The following is a 19,297-nucleotide window of genomic DNA, read 5'->3' on the forward strand; positions in this document are numbered from 1 at the left end:
GCTTATTCAGTATTTCTGCATTTATGATATTTCAGACAGACTCTTAGTAGATCTGCATGTGTTAGTACTATTTCCATTTAGTATGTTTTGATGTCACATGCTGATTTAGCCAGCTAGTTGATTCGCTCGGTCACATGTAGTAAGGCACCCAGTGTCGTGTTACACCCAGACCATGGTTTGGGGCGTGACATGTGTGGAGACAGAGTGGTTAAATAGTTCAACTAAGGATCAGTTGGAATATGCTAGTAGTTAACTAGTTTTTTTTACTTTGGTTTCTATACGTTCTAGAAAAGGATAACCCTGAGAATTTGATATCCAAACATCTTAGGTCCCTATTCATAGAAGCTTACCATGTCTTTTTTGTGATACATTCTCACATGAAGAATCAAGGCATGATGAATGACAATCAGAATGATTTCAGAGGTGTTGCAAATAATTAAACTCGAAAACATTGCTCAGATAATCATAGTTTCAAAACCATCCAGATCATCTACCCTAATCATTGTGGATATGGTGAAGCTCGTAGTAGCTTGCCTTGATAGTGCTTTTCAACTAGTAAAGAGCGTAGAGGTTAATCCAATTCCACTTAAAAAGTTGGAAAAGTTGGAACATCTAGGATGCTTTCTCATGTTTATTGCAAAGTGGTGCATTGAACGTGAGAAAATGAAGGATCTCTTCATACTTTCTGAGGACGTAGCTTACCCTGTAGCCTGCACAACTATCACATTTCCTAAGAGTGTGAGGAGATCTCAACATCCAGGATGCTTTCTCAAGTTTTTAGAATTGCTGGAAAGGATAAGCTCTATTATTCAGCCTGAATTGAGGCTGCTTTATGTCAGTGTCATGAAAGCGTCATATTCCTCTGGATCAAATTTCCAATGGCGGGTGATAGTCTTCCGAATCTACTGATGATGTGCGTATGACATGGAAGTTCACTCATTTTGTCAGATACGATCTGGAAAAGCTATGACACCGTGAACCTAGCTTGACTTTTGCCTTTTATAATTGATTTCAATGTCTCCTTCTTGGACTTAATGACCATTGTCAATTTGTCTCTCACTTCAAAGACAAAAAAATTCATCACGAGGAATTACTTTCTCTTGTACTATCATACATGGAACCTCTGGCCATTAAGGGAGCAAGTGCAATCTACTCCTTGTATGATGTGGATTTGGAAAAGAATATTGAAGTAGACTGTATGCTTTTTCCTATGGAAGTGAATTTTAATCATCTCAAGTTAGAGAGAATTCAATTTAAGAAACTATCTATCAAAGAAACCATGATGGGTCTTCCGGGTCTACTGACACTCTTTAGAACTTTTCTTATGGATTCACTGGAGTAGTGCAAAGACTAAGCTCAGCTAGCTGATGTTTTGACCGTAATTCAATCCGCGATCACTGCAACAAGGGAACTTGTCGATTCTCTTTCTAGAGAATTGTTTAGGGAAATTTATCTCGTATTGTATCACTTGTGTCTTAAGTATACATTTTATAAGACCGATTAGACAGATATGTCCCGTCTTTGCATCATCAACACTAGAGCATCCTACAATAAATATGTTGAACTTTCTTCCTATTAACTTTGAGGCCATTGATGTATATTTTAATTTAACCATCATAAGATTCCCAGTGATATCCAATGATTCTTATATCACCAGGCTGAGATTCCCGACAATATCATCCTCCACTGATTACTTGGACTTTAATGAGTATTTCGTGGGGTTGCAAGAATATATTCTCAAAAAGCTACTACTCAAGGATGAAGCCAATCTGAAACTGACTGACATAGATAAGGTTAAAAGGCTACACCATGGGTTTTTGGTCCTGGTAACATTTCTTGTTGATCCCACAATTGAATACATTAAGTACAAGAACCAAAAGGATCTCTCGAGAGAAATTGGAAAAATAGTACTTGAGGCCAAAGCAGCTATCCATTTATCTTATGACGATGATTTGGATAGCAACAAAAGTAGGAAGGTCAATCTTGTGCTTCAGCATTTCACCATCGCTTTAAATTTAATCAAGTCCGAGTAAAACTTCACGGATCTACTAAAGCATAACGCCACTTTGGAAACTCAAGTTCTGGATCTTATAGAAAATGCTCATGAAGAGCTTATTTTCTTTAGAGTCTTTCTCATAAATCTTCTTAGGCAGCATACAGAGCTTGAAAAATGGGATGATCTCTTAATGCCTGCTAAAGTGGTGGCCTACAAAGCAGCATTAACTAGCAATTATAGCTATGAAATTTTCATGGATGGAAGTACCACCGGGAAAATGTCTGATTTCCTACAGGAGATCAAGTCTGTCAAGGTAGAAGTCAGAGAAATATGCTTTCAAATTCTTGATCCTTCACTTTGCAATACAACTCTAATAGGTATTAAAAGCCTTATCAACTTTTTATTAAGCCACATGGATAGATTGCTGGACTGTGATGCTGGTTCAATCTCTTTTTTGAATAATTGAATCCCAGTAATCAAAGACAGAGTGGTGTACTAGAGATCTTTTCTTGCAGATATTGTACAGTACCGTAACTTGCATTAAGAACTCCAAGACATTGTGAAATATGTTCAGAATGTTGCTAATGGTACAAAGAATGTCCTTTTCTTCTCTTTCAAGGGCTATGCACCTGCTTAGGTTAACATTGTTATATCCCGCATTTCGTACGTCGGGATTGTCATGACCCAACCCCGTAGGCCGTAACTAGTGCCCTAGCTGGGCACCCAAACACATTCATTTATCCGATTCACAAACAGATAGCTTAAGCGTATACAAATATCAGATGCTATCTCAGATTATCTCAAGCTGTCTCAAACACATCTCAAACACAAACATATGTATATCGAAGCGGCAAAATTTGTCAAATGGCGCATTGGCCCTAAAACATATACAAATGCAAGCCGACGAGGCTGCCACGGCGAATAGGATCGCCCAGAACATATAACATACAAACACACCTGTACAGGATAGGCCTAACCCACATATACGTCTACAGACCTCTAGACAGACCAACAGAATCATATGACGGGACAGGGCCCCGCCGTACCCCTGAACAAACTCATACATATACAACGGACAAGTATATACCAAAATGTGGGCTCCGAAATAAAGGGAGCACTCAAGCTGCGAATGGGTGTCCTGGGCGGCGGATCACCAAGTTGTACGTACGTGCACTGCGGGCATGAAACGCGGCCCCCGAAGAAAGGGGTCGGTACGGAATACGTGCGGCATGTAAAGCATGAAATACGGTGGCGGTCGTACTTAAATAAGGAGTAGGAGACATGAATACGGTAACGAAAACCACAAAACTTACCTTCAAAACATAATTCATACATGTTCGTATCATATCCCGATCGGACAATCATTACGCACGTACGCGTACATATAGCGTGTCCCGGCCCTCTAGCGAGAGACTCGGTAAGTAAGATCATATCATCATCCCATATATGCATACATATAGCGTGTCCCGGCCCTCCAGTGAGGGACTCGGTGTATAGCGTGTCCCGGCCCTCTAGTGAGGGACTCGGTGTATAGCGTGTCCCGGCCCTCTAGTGAGGAACTCGGTGTATAGAATCATGTCATCATCATATCATCATATACATAGCGTGTCCCGGCCCTCTAGTGAGGGACTCGGTGTATAGAATCGTCATATCATTCTGTTATCACATATCATATCAGACTTCGTATCACATCATGTTTTGGAATACACGTCATACTTCAGAATACAGCATAGTGCGCACGATAACATAACCGGCCCGGGACTTGGCGACAAATGTAACAACAGAAGGGACGAGCAGAATCATGAGTTACCAATTACAGTTTAAAACATGTTCAAAGACTCAGTAGGTTAATCAAAACGAACTATCATTTATAAGTCAAAACGATGTAGTCAAATCGGATTTTCTTCGAACGTTACTCGTGAACATATCAACCCGAACTTCGAAACCATAGTTATGTATCAAAATCATATGTGTGAGATCATTATCATAGACTAAAAAGGTAAGTAAACTGATCGTACTTGAAATCGGGATCATACTCATATCATATTCTTTCAAGAGTCGTCAGAAGTACATAAGGAAAGTCGTGGGACCCACGAACGGGTGTCGACCCGAGCCGGGCCCGCCTATGGAAAACATAGTCATCATACATCATGGAATCATTTTTGAGCATATCGAAGCGATCCGGTTCTGTCTGTGAAAGTTACGGACTTTCGTAGTTTTCGGAATCATTTAGGAACAACATTCTTTTAAAAACCAAACTTTAAGGCAACTTTTGAAACTTAGTCATACAAAAGACATAAGGGCCAATATTTCATCATATCAAACATACGAGGACTAAGAAACAAGTAAGAATCACAGACATGGTCGGATCGCGAGAGTGGAATTTCCTCGAGGCTCGTGTCATAGCCTATTTACGACTAAGGCATGCCAAAAGAAGGAAGGGCCAAGCTTTACATACCTTGATCGCTCTCAACGCTAATCCAAACTCAAGCTAATTCCAACCTACGTCTCGGGCTGCCCAAGGTCTACAAATAAATCATAATATGCCAAACATTAGCTATAGACATTTGGGCATTTAATTCCAAATTAGCCCTTAATTCTACGAAATTTGGGCAGCATTTCCAATAAATACACCGACCCCCGAGAATTTAACTGGCAAATCAACAACAACAACAACAACAACCAACCTAGCAACATCAATAATCAATCCGAAAGGCAACATAACATTAATAACCCTCTTTTACATCATTCAACAACATTCATTATTTCAATTCAACGGCTTACATTCAAGCCAACATTATCGCTCATACATTCCAATACCAACCCAAACCCATACCAACAACATTCAAAAACATTTTAAACAATTCATACGGTATTTCCAACAATCCAACAAAGGCTCGATTTGCCGAAAACGACCACTAAGCGAGAACAATATCCATAACACATTTTTAACTTCCGAATCATGATTTGCACCGACAATCCACACTCTACAACAATGTCATTCCATAAATACATAAATTACATCAAATGCCTGATAGTCTCAATTCAGCCCACAACACTTACGATATCAATTTGAGTCATTAAACTACTATCGTCAACATAGAATTCATAACGACAACTGAAAATACTAATTAACATTAATCCATTCCTTGTCACATAATATGCCCATTTTAGCCAACACCATATATATACATATTGATGATTCTCATCCATTTCTTCACTCTACAACATTCAAAACATGCTAACTAAACTTCAATTCATTACTTGACACAACACAACACACACACACCTACGCGGCTATACTATACCCACACACAACCTCAACTCCAACATGCCATATTTCATAAATTTCCTCCATTTTAGCATACTACAACATGCATACAACCTTTGTAACACATAAAACATGATCAAATCTTACCTTTATTTTCAACTTCACAAATAGGCTAGGGTTTGCAAGGATGAAAACGAATGGTTTGATCGCTCCAACAACACTTCCACGTTACTTAGGGACCTCCAATTAGTGGATTTACATCAAAGAAATAATTTTTGGATGGATGATTTTTGACTTGAAAAATCAAGCTTCTTGGCCGAGAGCCTTGAGCTTGTTGTTCTTCCACTTCTTTTTATTTTCTAAGTGTGAAATGAGAATGGATGACTTAGAGGTCATCTTTTAAGCTCTACACAAATTGCACAAGTGTCCATGGCCCACACACATGTGTTGGACCAATTAAAATTGTCCACAAAGTGTGTGGGACCAATTCAAGCCACATGGCCAACATGGCCAATTTTCATGAATTTCAAACTTCCAAATATTCCACTTTTGGTCCCAAATTTTCCTAAATGTTCCATGCCAACAAATTCATGAACAACTTATGTCTCAAAATAAAATCGAAGGTCAAAAGTCCAGACTTTGTATCCCGGAATGGTTTTGTCTCTAGCTTATCATAGTTACACCTGATTATCCCAACGTACAAAAATGCGGGATATAACAGGGATATTCCGAGCCAATCGTAATAAGTTAAGGACAGGGCTATGCTCCGACTTTGTTTTAAAGCACAAGTTGCTTGCAAGTATACATGGCATGGAATATTAAGGGTAAAGTTGGAATAAGGAAAAGTGGAGGCTAAAGGTTGGAAAAAATAATTTCATGGAGTGGCCAAAAGGCCAAGGTGGCCGTCCAAGGTGGAGTGGACCATGGCCACATGGATGCATAATATAGGTAATTAAAAGATGACTAAGGCAAGGAAGAATTCATCTTTTGTAGCTTAAGACAAATTCTAGAAGCTTGGAGAAAAAAAAAAAAGAAAAATATCAAGAGAAAAAGAGAGGAGCAAACCGGCCATGTGCATGACATGTGCATGTATTTATATATATAAATGATGAATAATACAAGGCATAATTCATTATTCATAAGTTCTAGAGAAATCAAGAGAAAGAAAAGAAAAAAAAGAAAAGAGAAAGGCAATCGGCCAAGGAGGCGCAGCCGCACTCCAAATTGTTGATCATGAAAAATAAATTTCTTCATGCTTTCCTACTAATTAGAAGGTCCTCTCTGACGTGGAGTAGTTGTTGGAACAAGAGAATCATCCGTTCTTGCCATCATGCATCTTAGCCGAGTGGAGAAGGTGGATGAGAAAAGGTGAGGTTTGATCTTCTCTACATGTTTTATAGGTGTTTATACATGTTGTGATATGTAAAATGAATGAAGTTCATGAAGTTATGGGGTTGTGTTGTGTGCCGTGTATATGTAGTATGGTATGGAAGTGATGAACTAATTTATTTAGCATGTTGGATTGTTGTATTATGAATGGTTGTGCATGTTGTAATGTGAAGGAATGGATAGAATTCATGAAATCATGGGTGTTGGTGTGTTGGGAATGATGTTGTGAAGAAAGAATGAATCAAATTTATTTAGTGTTCTTGGCTATTGTTGTTGAGAATTATATGGTGAAATGAAAGTTTAATGACTTATGTTGAAGTTGTAATATTGTTTTATGGAATTTGTGTAAATGTGCTAACGTATGGAATTGGTGATGAGTGTGTGAATTCGGGAAGAGAGAAATGTATTGTTGTTGCATATGGTTTGAATGTGTTGGATGGATTATTTTGAATATTGTATAAATTGTTTGGAATGTTTTATTTGATATGTTTTCGATGTATATCGAGAAGAGATTTGATTTGACTAATGCCATTGTCTTGTAAATGATAATTTGTTTGATTGATGTTGTTGGAATGATTGTTGGTTTGGTTGTATAAATGTTGTGAGTTGGATTTATATAGATCCTTGAAATTTGTGGATAAAGTGAAGACTTGGAATCGACTTTTTCGATGTTTATGGCATATTATTGTTACTTAATGATATAATTGTAGATCGTGAGAAGCCGAGGCGTAAGTTTGGATTAGCTTAGAGGTCGCGCCATTATGAAGTACTTTCTTTCTTTGCATGTCTTAGTTAATATGATATGATATGTTACTACGATCCGAGCATGTCCGTAATTCTTATTTGCTTGATATCGTATTGATGTAGTTTTATGATTATGGTGTTATGATGTGTAAAAGACTATGTTTGTAAACGAAACTACGAACGTCCCTAACTTTCATAAAAGGATCGGATAGCCCTCGATTTGTCGTAGGAGGTTCGGTTATATAATATGATGTGGTGATGTGTGACGGAGATGTAGGTTAAAAGACATGGTTATGAATAACTTTCGAAGTATGATGAGTTGTGGCGCTATTTGGCAAGTCCCGGGAGGGGCGACCTTGATTTTTTAAATGACGTTGATTGTTTTATGGAATTTGTGGTCCATTATAGGCATATGATCCGGATACGTAACTATAATTGATAGAGTATATGATATTACAATTGACTAATGATTGTCTTGATGACACATTAAGTTTGTATAAATGTTGTGATTTGATAGTGTGATGATCGATAACATAATATGAACCTAATATGATATGATATGTTACGATGATACGATAATACCGGGTACCGTGGTTATATAATATGAATGTGTGTGACAATGAGTTGTGATATGATAATATGACGATATATGATATTACAATCGATTGATATTCGATGATGTGATGATATGATGATAACATAATAAACCTTTTCGATGATTTAAGATAATGTGTGATGATATGTTGTATATACGTATTGATGATATATGTATATACGTATTCGGAATATGATCGAGCCGGTGGTGGGGCAAACCCAATGGTGGGGCAAACCCAGTGGCGAGGCAAATTTCGCACTGGTTTAGGCGAATTCCACATTGGTTTAGGCGAATCCCACATCGGTTAATGTCAGCTACTATGATATAATTTTTTTTTTATATGAGACAGAAATGTTTTTAAAAGAAAGCTAAGCACTTTGGCATTCCGACCGATTATATTGGTCTTACGTACCTCGTTTGGATGATTTGTTTTTGGATATAAGCATCTTGATATTAAGTTATTATGTCCATTTGCATGCATTACTCCTTATTTCGGTTATGATCTCGTTTTACGTATCCCATGTTTTACATACTCGGTACATATTCCGTCGACCCCTTTCTTCGGGGGCGTTTCGCCGCGCGGTACACGCCGGGTGAGCTAAAGATATTAGCGAGAGAAGATGTTCCGGCGGGGTTGGCGAGCTCCATTTTTCTTGGTCTTTGCGAGTCGGATTGTTATGTTATGGTTTCGAGTTCCGTGTTAGAGACTTTGCAGACAGTGTCGTGGGTATAAGATGTCGGTTATGTAAGCGGCTATGTAAGCCGACGTATTATTATGTATTGTGTTATAAGTTCATATGCTACAAATTTTATTTGATTTGAAAAAGATGAAAAGTATGTTTGACTTTCTGAAAAATTTCCGTTTTGTAATTATGTTATGACTAAAGGCCCAGTATGATTGTGAATGTCACAGGAGTCAGCGGGTTCGCTCGGCCCTAGGTAAGGGTCGAGTGCCCATCACACCCTATCGGATTAAGGGTGTGACAAATTGGTATCGAACGGTTCGTCCTATGGGTTGTACGCAAAGTCGTGTCCGGTAGAGTCTCGTTTATGGTGTGAAGCCGGCCACGTTTATAAACGGAGGCTACGGGGCATCTAGGGTGGTTACTCTTCTTTCACCTCATAGATCGTGCCATAGAGCCAAGTTATAGGAAATGAGATTTCCGGTACTAACTTCTGATTTCAGGAGAAGGGCAGCGACAGAAGAAAATGATTAGCGATGTTGGAAATTACATGGCATGCAGGTAAGCCAAGGTATGAAAGATATATGTCAAGTAAGGTATTGGCATACGATTGAAATGCAAAGTTGAAAACTGAAAAGGAAGGTAAGTAAGAAAGTGTGACACGTGTAGCCGTGTTGAGCATATGAGGTAAATCTAATATTTTCGGACTTTTATGAATATTGAGAGCCTTGTGTGGCTATGATACGATACAATACAATATGATGTGTATATATGATGATGGCCCTGTGAGGCACTGTTGGTATTTCCTGCGTGCAGGTATTGGAATAGTAAGAAATACAGAGGAAATTCTGCCGAAATTTTTTCGAAAATAATACGAGAGTAAGATGTAAGTCTGGAATATGTTTTGAAAGGGTCGTGTTAATAGTAACGATGGGAGTCGGCGAAATTACGAGTGTGGCTGCCCTCTAGGAATAAGTTTACCAAGGAGTTGGTGATAATAGTAAATAGGAGGCCGATGAGGATATGGCAATAAGGAATTTGGAACAGACTGGTGACACTAAGAGATGATTTAGAAAGGACTGGTAAATTGGATAGAGTGATATATTAAGGCACCGACTGAATCCATAAGTAAGGGAAAAATATGATGAGATTATAGCTAAAGGAAGTAATGCTACGATTAAGACAAGAGTATGAAGGAAAAAGAACGGGGATGAATAGGAACGTATTGATAAGGCGGCTGCCGGGATGTGTTGTAAGGGCATTTTGGGAATATGTTAAGATTCCGACCTACTCCAGTTATGGGATGAAGGTTATGCGGTGAGGTGGACGCGATCATACCAGCATTAACGCACCCGATTTTGTTAAAGTTTCAAGGTTAAGCGTGCTGGAGTGAGAGAAATTTTGGGATGGGTGACCCCCCCGGGAAGTTTTCAGAAATTCTTACAAATTCAGACGTAAGAAGCAAATGAGAAACTGGAGTAGTCTAAGAAAAGTTGGAGTATGCGGAGTGGCCAGGAATCTTAAGAGGACACGTAGAACAGGGCGGATCAGGTCGGTAAGGAGAAGGAATTAACGGAAAGGGGAAATAAGAAGGAAGTGGGACAACAGTGTAGTAATAAGATATGACGTGTGCAACTAAGGACACGAGTACTATAAAAGACGGGACTGTGAGAGCTCAAGTTATAGAAAGATGAGGAACGAAGTAGAACGAATGTTAGAAAATGACTGGGATGATACGGATGAATATGAGTGGATAGAGTACGTTTTGAAAGCAAGAGAAGGACTATGTAGAAAAAGCGTGTTCTGAGTGATACAAAGGTAGCATAAGATCCCTCGTGTGCAGAATAAGGGATAGGCATAAGCGGGAGAAATGATAAGGGAAATACCCGAGATAAGTTGAGATAAGGATAACATTTCAAGAGGACTTTGGACGCTTACCATCGGAATAAAAGTGCTGTCTAATTGAGATTGGAAATAAGGACATGAGGCGAAGTATAAACGGATAAATGGTATAAGTACACCCCAAAAAGGGGGGAAGCAGGTGAGAGAAATGTAAGGATGAGATAGAAATAGTTGATACGGTAGTGTGAGAAGTTTTGTACAGACTTTGAATGACACGACGCCAGAAAGTGGACTTGTATGAAGAAAAAGAGTATGACAAGAGAATGGTATTGGATAGCTTAAGAGGTAGTATGGAAGATGACAATAGCTATGAAAAGGGAGCTCCCCCGAGGTGCTTATGAGACCCCGTAAGACTAGTTGAACATTCGAGGACGAATGTTCTAAAGGGGGGAAGGATGTTATATCCCGCATTTCGTACGTCGGGATATTCCGAGCCAATCGTAATAAGTTAAGGACAGGGCTATGCTCCGACTTTGTTTTAAAGCACAAGTTTCTTGCAAGTATACATGGCATGGAATATTAAGTCTAAAGTTGGAATAAGGAAAAGTGGAGGCTAAAGGTTGGAAAAAATAATTTCATGGAGTGGCCAAAAGGCCAAGGTGCCGTCCAAGGTGGAGTGGACCATGGCCACATGGATTCATAATATAGGTAATTAAAAGATGACTAAGGCAAGGAAGAATTCATCTTTTGTAGCTTAAGACAAATTCTAGAAGCTTGGAGAAAAAAAAAGAAAAATATCAAGAGAGAAAGAGAGAGAGCAAGCGGCCATGTGCATGACATGTGCATGTATTTATATATATAAATGATGAATAATACAAGGCATAATTCATTATTCATAAGTTATAGAGAAATCAAGAGAAAGAAAAGAAAAAGAAAGAAAAGAGAAAGGCAATCGGCCAAGGAGCTGGCCGAAACTGCCTCCAAATTGTTGATCATGAAAAATAAATTTCTTCATGCTTTCCTACTAATTAGAAGGTCCTCTACGACGTGGAGTAGTTGTTGGAACAAGAGAATCATCCGTTCTTGCCATCATGCATCTTAGCCGAGTGGAGAAGGTGGATGAGAAAAGGTGAGGTTTGATCTTCTCTACATGTTTTATAGGTGTTTATACATGTTGTGATATGTAAAATGAATGAAGTTCATGAAGTTATGGGGTTGTGTTGTGTGGCCGTGTATATGTAGTATGGTATGGAAGTGATGAACTAATTTATTTAGCATGTTGGATTGTTGTATTATGAATGGTTGTGCATGTTGTAATGTGAAGGAATGGATAGAATTCATGAAATCATGGGTGTTGGTGTGTTGGCCGAATGGTGGCTGCTTTGTGAAGAAAGAATGAATCAAATTTATTTAGTGTTCTTGGCTATTGTTGTTGAGAATTATATGGTGAGAATGAAAGTTTAATGACTTATGTTGAAGTTGTAATATCGTGTGGGCTGTTTTGGGGAGCCAATGTGATTTTAATATGGCTTCTTGTCTTGACGAAAATATTGTTGCTAACGTATGGAATTGGTGATGTAGTGTGTGAATTCGGAAGAGAGAAATGTATTGTTGTTGTCCCTATGGAAATGGGTGGTTTCGGTTCCAATGGTGTGTTGGATGGATTATTTTGAATATTGTATAAATTGTTTGGAATGTTCTTAAATCGTGTTTGAATGGTCTCGGGTTAATACTTGAATGTATGATCAATGAAGTTGGCTTGGTTGTAAGCGGTTTATTTGAATGTAAATGGGATGTTGATGAATTATGTAAAGAAGAGTTGCTAATGTTAGAATGCGTTTGAAATTATTTATTGATGTTGTTGGAATGATTGTTGGTTTGGTTGTTGTGATTTGGCCGAGTGGAAATCTCGGGGTTGTTGGATTTATAAGGGAGATGCTGCTGAAATTTCTGTGGATAAAGTGAAGACTTGGAATCGACTTTTTCGATGTTTATGGCCAATGGTTGCTACTTAATGATATAATTGTAGATCGTGAGAAGCCGAGGCGTAAGTTTGGATTAGCTTAGAGGGAGGCCATGGTATGTAAAGCTCACCTTTCTTTCTTTGGCATGTCTTAGTTAATGTAGGCTATGATGCAATCCCCGAGGTAACTCTACTCCTACGATCCGAGCATGTCCGTAATTCTTATTTGCTTCTTGATATCCGTATTCGTAATGTAGTTAAATTATGATTTTTATGCCTTTGTATGATTGAATATGAATGTGTATAAAAGACTATGTTTGTAAAAGAGTCTGAAACTACGAACGTCCGTAACTTTCATAAAAAGGCTCGGATAGCCTCGATTTGTCCGTGGGAGGTTCGATAGCATATAATGATCTTAACTTCCACGAGCGGGCCCGGATCGGTTGAGTACTTGTCCGTGGGCCCGCAAGATGTTCCTTTGTATAGTTCTAGCCACTTGTTAAAAGAACTTAACATGGTTAACAACCTGACTTCCGAATATGGTTACTCACTTATCTGTTAAGTTTGAAATGGGAAATCGTATGTATATGATGTTGATCCGTAACTATGATGGCTAGATTTCTATTTGGCAAGTCCCGAGTAACATTCGAAAGAAAGCTGATTTGACTATGACTATTGGCTTGATTTTTAAATGATATCCGTTTTGATTGTTTTATGGAATTTGTGTAAATGTACGAAATGAGAATTCGTAGGCATATGATCTGGATACGTAACTATGATTGATAGAGTTTTATTTGATAGGTTTCCAAGTAATATCCGGAAGAGATTTGATTTGACTAATGCCATTGGCTTGTAAATGATAATTTGTTTGATTATTCTGTTAAGTTTGTATAAATGTTGTGAGTTGCATATAGATCCCACGATTCTGCTCGTGCATATTATTGTTACTTCCTTCGCCGGAGTCCGGGCCGGTTACTTATCGCGCACACAATTCGAAGTATGATGAGCTTCCGAAGTATGATAAGCGCCTAATATGATATGATATGTTACCGAAGTATGATGAGTTTCGATATTATGGTGTTATGATGTGTCTCTGTGACGCCGAGCCCCTCTTGGCCGATTCCGTGGTTATATGATATGATGTGGTGATGTGTGACGGAGATGTAGGAGATATGAAACTTTCGAAGTATGATGAGTTGTGGCGCCCAAGGCAGGAGGGGCGACCACGTTCCGTCCGCCGGGTCCATTATGGACTGCATAGGGTATATGATATGACAATCTGATTGATCTGATGACATAATGATTTGATAGTGTGATGATCTGATAACATAATGAACCTGTTCTGATGATACGATAATCTGATAATGTGACAATCTGGTGATATGATAATATGACGATTCTGTTTAATCTGATGATGTGATGATATGATGATTCTGTTTAAGGTGATGATATGTTGTATATACGTATTCAGGAATATGATCTGTTGGCTTCAGAGCCGGTGGTGGGGCAAACCCAATGGTGGGGCAAACCCAGTGGCGAGGCAAATTCCGCACTGGTTTAGGCGAATCCCACATTGGTTTAGGCGAATCCCACATCGGTTAATGTCAGCTACTATGATATAATCTATTTTATTTTATATGAGACAGAAATGTTTTTAAAAGAAAGCTAAGCACTTTGGCATTCCGACCAATATATTGGTCTTCTGTACCTCGTTTGGATGATTTGTTTTTCAGATATAAGCATCTTGATATTCTGGTTATTATGTCCACTGTCTGTACTCCTTATTTCGGTTATGATCTCGTTTTCTGTATCCCATGTTTTACATACTCAGTACATATTCCGTACTGACCCCCTTTCTTCGGGGGCTGCGTTTCATGCCGCGCAGGTACACCCAGGTGAGCTAAAGATATTAGCAGAAGATGTTCCAGCGGGGTTAGCGAACTCCATTTTCTTCGGAGTGCTGCCGAGTCAGATTGTTATGTTATGGTTTCAGGTTCCGTGTTAGAGACTTTGCAGACAGTGTCGTGGGTATAAGATGTCGGTTATGTAAGCGGCTATGTAAGCCGACGTATTATTATGTATTGTGTTATAAGTTCATATGCTACAAATTTTATTTGATTTGAAAAAGATGAAAAATATTTTTGACTTTCTGAAAAATTTCCGTTTTGTAATTATGTTATGACTAAAGGCCCAGTATGATTGTGAATGTCGCAGGAGTCAGCGGGTTCGCTCGGCCCTAGGTAAGGGTCGAGTGCCCATCACACCCTATCGGATTAAGGGTGTGACAAACATGTTATGCCTTTCTGATGTCAAGCAATTGCTCAAGTATGTAGAGGTAAAGATCAAAATGGTTTGTCTAAAAGTTCCTGATTTGTCAACTTATACCTTCCCAAGTCAAATGCATTAGGCTTTCTTAATTTTTTTTCAGGAAAGCTGAAGGAGCTTTTATCGATAATGCTCAATTTGATTATTGACTTGAAGCATCAGATTAGATCAGTCAAAGAAGGCTCATTGTGTCTGAGAGCTCATTTTGCAGAAAACTATAATGACCATGATAAAGTTTACGGTCTTTCGATAAGTGTTACTGAAATAGCATACAAAGTTGTGTATGTCATTAACTCCTTCTTAGCCAGTTCTCATCTACTCTGGTACGAATCTCATTGGATTTCTAAAGTTGTTAAGAATATTAAGCTTTAAAATAACGTTGTGAGTGAGACTTGCAACAGAAAGAAGAAAGGTGTGACAGTGCACAAAGTTGCAAAGACCTCCATGAATCTTGCGCCATCTTTATCAACTCATACTCCAAGAGAAAATGAAGAAATGGAGGGTTTTCAAGAAGAAATGAACAAAATAAAGAAGTAGCTGCTTGGAGGATCATCCCAGCTAGATATTATTTCCATAGTCTCTATGCCTAGAATTGGGAAGACTGCTCTTGCCGAGAAAATATATAATGATCTCATAGTTGTCCCTCACTTTTATGTTCATGCAAAGTGACATGTGGCTCAAGTATATTGATGGAAAGTGTGGTTGCTTACCATCTTGAATGATGTTCTTGAGCCTGCTGATCGCACTGAAAAAGATGGTGAACTAGCTAATAAGCTGAGTCAAATTTTGTCAACTAAGAGATTCTTAATTCTTATTGATGATGTGTGTGATAAAACAATATGGGAAAATTTGTATATGTGCTTCAGAGATGCCCAAAGTAAGAGTAGAATTATTCTAACAACCCAGCTGAGTGACATTGCCAATTATGTTAAAAGTGAATGTGGAAGTAATCCCCATCATCTTCGTTTATTCACAGATGATGACAGCTGGACATTGTTACAAGAAGAGGTGTTTCAAAGGGAGAGTTGTCCACCTGAACTTGTATATGTGGAATATCAGATAGCAAAAAGTTGTGAAGGGTTGTCTGTTTTCAGTGTGTTAGTTGCTGGAGTTCTGAAAAAGAAGAAGAAGAAAGCAGATCTATGGGAAGATGTAGAAGAAAGTCTAGGCTCACAAAATATTGGTAGCTTAGAAGAGAGTATTTCTTTAATTGGATTCAGTTATAAGAATTTACCTTACCATATGAAGCCTTTTTTTTCTCTATTTTGGAGGATTTTTTAAGGGCAAGGTTATCCATGTTTCCAAATTAGCTCGATTGTGGCAATTTGTAGGGTTTTTACAAGTAAACAAGGAAAAAAGTAAAGAAGATGCCGCACAAGTTCTTTTGGAAGATCTTATTAGTAGAAATCTAGTAATGGATATGGAGAAGGGACTCAATGTCAAGGTAAAAAGGTGTAGCATTCATGACCTTTTGCCCAATTTCTTCCTGGAAAAGTCCAAGTAAGAAAACTTCGTTACCCAAATGAACAGGTACAGAGAACTATATTGATTTCATTGTATTATGCTTATACCAACTCTCATAGTCATGTATTTTTTATTTTTTTCCCTTTTTTCTGATCCAGGGGAGAGGATATACTTCTTGAAAAGCCTCAGGACTACCGGTTGTTCATCCATTCTTACCAAGATTAGATTGATTTTTGGCGACCATGTCGCTTAAACGTCCGTTCCTTACAATTCAAAATGACAGATCTAGATAACTTTTTATGGCCTCGTGATATCTCCGTCATATTGGACAACTTCAAATTTGTTAAAGTGTTGGATTTGGAATCCTTCAACATTGGTGGTAGTTTCCTCGGTTAAGTACAGTTACTAATTCATTTGAGGTACTTTACTGTTCAAACTGATGCAAATTCAATTCCTGCATTTATAGCTAAGCTTTGGAATCTTTAAACTTTTGTGGTAATAGGATTGGGAGGAGATATGACATTACCTTCTTCTATTTTGAAGATGGTCAAATTGAGGCATTTACTTGTAAAGAATCGTGCCTCATTTAGTCTGCATGAGAACATGGGTAAATAACTTGCTAACTCTCAATTAGATTATTTGGAAACCTTTTCCACTCCATGTCTCTCTTATAGTGAAGATGCAGAGATCATTTTGACAAAGATGCCAAATTTGAGAAAGTTCAATTGTATATTTTCAGCGACATTTGGTCATTCAGAGAAAGAGAAGGGTAGGTGTGTTATTTTTCCCAAATTAGAGTTTCTAAATCACCTTGAATCCTTGAAGCTGGTTTCCAACAACTATCCGCTAAGCTTCCACATGAGTTCAATTTCCCTTTAAAACTAAGGGAATTGACTTTGTCCAAGTTTCGTCTACCCTGGTCCGAAATTTCAATCATTGGAGAATTGCCTAACTTGGAGATTCTACGGTTACTTTTTAGAGCCTTTGACGGGAATCAGTGGGAAGTGAATGATTCAGAGTTTCCTGAACTAAAATACTTAAATTTGGACAACATCAACATTTCACAGTGGTCTGTCTCTGACGATGCTTTTGTTGGCATTAGTTTTAGATTTTAGCATAGCATTAGCTTTGTTAGTACGTTAAGTTATATCAGTGGCATATTCGTAATTTAGAGGTTGTTAGAGATAGTTAGTTAGATACTTAGATATTTTTCTTTTCCTCCACTTCAATTGTGTATATGTAGTGCACAGCACAGATTAATGAATTCAGTTTTCATTTGCATATTTCATTCACAATCCTCCTCTTTTTTTTTCTCTCTCTCTAAATAGAACTTCACCATTGTTGCTACTCCATGAAGCTTCTTCAATAGAGTTCGTGGATTGATCTCAATTCACAAATTATCATTCTCAATATGGTATCAGAGCCTACTCTTTACATAATGTGTTCATTTTGATATAGATTACCATTGTGTATCTTCATTTGAAACTGTCAAACCCTAGTTTTTCGAACAAAATCAATTCTGCGTTTTGACCTAAATTCGTTCGATTTTCCACTCAAATTGTTCATTCTCAGTTCGTTTCAATCAATATCTCAGTTCAATTCACCTTGTTGATTTTGGATTTCAAGTTTTAGCCCCAAATTTTAACCTTCTTTTTCTAAAATTACGATAATATGATGGGAAATCAAAATGCTACTACAACAGAACAAGAAGCTACTACAAGCCAAGCGAATTTAGATTCAACTAATCCATTGTGTATGCTTCCTTCGAAAAGTGTTGGATCCACTTTACTTCCAGTTAAATTTGATGGAAAAGGTTTTAGATCATGGAGATGAAGTGTGCTTTGAGCACTTTTGGTTAAGAACAAAACTAGATTTATAAATGGAGAAGGCAAAAAGCCGGATCTAGATTTAGAGAACTATTGCCAATGTAAAAGGTGTGATGACATGGTGACATTATGGATGCTCAATTTGATGTCACAAGACCTAATGGATAGCTTGCAATATGTGAACAATACGGAGCTTTGGGAGGAACTTGAGGATAGGTACGATCAAACCAATGGAGAAAAGCTTTACCAGTTGCAAAGAGATATAAACGAGCTCAATCAAGGAACGCTAGACATCACTGGACACTATACGAAAGTGAAGATGATGTGGGAAGAATTCAGTACATTGGATACTCATTCATAATATAGTTGTATGTGTACATGTGGAGGTAAAGGAAATATGCAAAAGGCTGAGCAAGATAGGAGATTCATTTAGTTCCTAAAGGGACTGAATAAAGTCTATACAGTGGTAAGGGGCAGTATTTTGATGATGAACCCATTTCCAAGTATGCACAGGCTTTCTCAATTCTATCTCAAGAGGAAAAGTAAGATAGGTCGGGCCTCACAATCACATGGCTATAGAGTCCACTTCACTTAATGCAAGTACAAGTACTTCACTCAATGCAAATGGAAGTACCAGTTTAAAAAAAATACAACCTGCAGAGAAATTTTTGAAGAAATAACACAAACAGATCTGGTATGCACCAAACAATAACTATCCACAGAATAGATCAAACTTGTTCTGTGATCATTGTAGGAAACCTGGTCATATAAGAGAAAAATGATATAGGCTTCATGGATTTCCCCAGGATTTTAAGTTTACTAAGGGGAAGCATGTAGCAAATGCGGAAAATGTGCATGGAAACTGTGCAAATAAATCATAATATGGAGATATCAATACTCACAGACAGAATATGAATTAGAAATTTGAACAAAGGGCTCAAAATTTGTCTAACGAACAGTATGATGAGCTGATGTGTCTCTTAGAAAGCTTGCAGTTTGGAAATGCAGATGGAAATGCATGATCGAACAACATGACTGGTGGAGCTGTGAACCTGACATATATTTTGGCTTCCTACTCTTCTATGACTGAAACTGGTGAACTTTTATGTAAATGTGTTAAATTCTCTGTTGATTCCTGGATAATAGATTCTAGAGCCTCCCACCACATGACATATAACAAAACCCTACTAACCAATACT

General features: G+C 38.0%; 1 pseudogene; it reads left to right on the top strand.

The window, feature by feature from the left end:
- The first annotated feature begins 411 nt into the window (after window positions 1–411).
- On the top strand, window positions 412–17,387 carry LOC132065991 (putative late blight resistance protein homolog R1A-10; annotated as a pseudogene).
- Window positions 17,388–19,297: the final 1,910 nt, after the last annotated feature.

This window comes from Lycium ferocissimum, chromosome 8 (genome assembly GCF_029784015.1).
Source record: "Lycium ferocissimum isolate CSIRO_LF1 chromosome 8, AGI_CSIRO_Lferr_CH_V1, whole genome shotgun sequence".
NCBI lineage: Eukaryota > Viridiplantae > Streptophyta > Magnoliopsida > Solanales > Solanaceae > Lycium > Lycium ferocissimum.